Raw genomic sequence first — 2,436 nt, forward strand, 5'->3', positions numbered from 1 at the left:
GTTACAGCCTTGATTTGGTATTTCAACATTTCATAAGGAATTAGTATTTATACAAATATAAATATTAAAACAATAAAAATAATGATTTCTGGCAAACAAAAGAAATGMGTAATCTCAGATTTTTACACTGGAAATCCAGGGGCGCCTCTTAATATGTTTATAATAAAGCCAGCTGCCAGTTAAAATCAATAAATCAACACTTTGTTTACTTACTGGTATCTTTTGTTAAAATRAAAAGCAGATTTAAAATCACAGTTAACTTTTAATCTGTGCTGTAGCCAGTTTGTCAGGACTTCAACCTGTAAACACCTGAAAGTCCTAAAGTTTAACTGTCAGTTATCGAGCGTCATCTGAAAAGAAAGCAGATCACGTCCCTTGAAGCTTATATAAGAACAAGTGAAAATGTCATTTTATTTTCTAAATAATTTGTGCATGTTGGCAGTTTTATTTGAGTTTGCTTTTTAGGTCTTTAACTTAAAGACAAACAGAAAAAAGGTGGGTTGGGTGTAAAGTCTGCAACACCCAAGATAAAAGTAAAGACGAAAGATTAGAAGTTTTTTTTAAACCCTCCCTATAACTCAGCCAGCAGAAAACAGAGGACTGCTTTCAGAGTTCCTGTACTTCATTCTGCATTAAATAGAAAACCTTGTCTCCCCTTCACAGCCACTTGACGGTGGTTCAGTTTGACACAGGTCTTTTTGTGACTCAGAGGAAACTCTAGAAGTACTTTGACCTCAAACTCTCATCTTTTCCAGGTCGTGTCTGCAGCTCACTTCTGGTTAAAGTGTGAACTTTAAAAACGCCAGCGTAGCTAGGCACGATGTTTAAAACACGTCCCATTCAGATGTAGGGATTTTCCAGTTGAGGTCAACATCTGCTCCGTGAGCCCTACTCCCTTTTCCCTTCCTCCTCCTTTCACAAAATGCAGCAGATTTGTCAGTTTTGTTTTTACACATTCCTGTCGACTCGTTACTGATCTAATTTTTTCTTGGCAACAGAAAACCTTTCAAACAGATGTTTTCCAAACAGCACAAAACTCACGTTTTTTCTGCGGTAAAACACAAAATAGAAAAACAACAATGAGATTTTTATTTAAAAAATATTTTAATGCACCATTAATAAAGGGTCCAACGCATTAATACAAGAGAAATATTGCAAATAATATTAAAATCGTCAAATTAAAAGGTAAAACAATAAAAAATAAATGAAAGGTATGTACACGTTTCCTCCTCATGGGGAGAGGAAAAGGAACGATATATTTACAGCTCGGAATCAGTGTGTTTCTACGAGAAACAAACGCCTCTACATTATTTACACGTTGTTTTTTTCCTTTCATCTTTTTGTCCTGTAGTAAATAGGGTTGGTATGGAAAGGCTGTCGTATCAACAAGCATTATATAACACTTTTTTTTCTATCTGGGAGGGAAGGAAAAAATTAAAAAACAAAAAAAAAAGGAGTCTAGTTAAAAAGTTTCAAAGTTGAAGTTAAACTTTGGACGGCCACGGCCATTTGAAAACAGAGACGACACGTTTCACAGACCCCCCCTCTCTCTCAGGTTGAAGTGCAACAATCAGTCAGACACCCAACTACAAACACACATCTGTTCATTACCACAACTTTAAGAGATGATTGGGGTGAGATTACCGGCTTCACACACTCAGATAAAATAAATAATCAGTTCTGGTAAAGCCAGAATTTAAAAAAAAAATCAACTAAAAATAAAAAAATATTAACTTTTTGAAGATATCTGACCTTTTCAAGCAAATATGTAGCAACATCTGCAGCACACGGAATAAACACCCAACTCTGAGCACACAGTTTGACTGGAACCTGCAGCGGTTTGGTTAAAACGGGTTTGTGGAGGATGCTTCATCGCTTTTGGAACAAGACGCTGACATTTACTATTTGAATTAATAACTATAAAAGAAAAAAAAATGCAAAGACATAAAGGCAAACGTTACTATTAAATGAGCCAATGTTTGGTTTAAACCTGATTTTGTATTTTGAGTGAAAGTGGGAGGTTATGGCCAGGAAACAAAGAAAATGTCGCAGCTCTGATCGCGTTGAAGTTACGCCAACTAAAATCTGCAAGCTGACTTTAAAATAACTTCCTAATACTGCCTTCACCAGTGCCGATATCTGAGAGTGAAAATAACTTCTCTATTCTCCAGGAAAGGGGCCACGAGTCAATGGAGGAGTGAGAAGCAGAGTCTTGAGGGGAAAAAGGCCAATTGATTGGTTGGACAGGTAAACCTCCGCAAAAAAACAAAAAAATAAACACTTATCTAATAAGAGGTGGTTGTAAATCATGAAGTTACTCACAATGGAAGAAAACAGTTCAGTACAGCTGGTTCCACTGAAGACAGATGATGGGTCTCTACAGCTCACTGTAAGGCCCTCACAGCTGAACATTATTAATATTATTAACAGCAAGAA

This window comes from Austrofundulus limnaeus, unplaced genomic scaffold, assembly GCF_001266775.1.
Source record: "Austrofundulus limnaeus strain Quisiro unplaced genomic scaffold, Austrofundulus_limnaeus-1.0 Scaffold450, whole genome shotgun sequence".
Classification (NCBI taxonomy): Eukaryota; Metazoa; Chordata; class Actinopteri; order Cyprinodontiformes; family Rivulidae; genus Austrofundulus; species Austrofundulus limnaeus.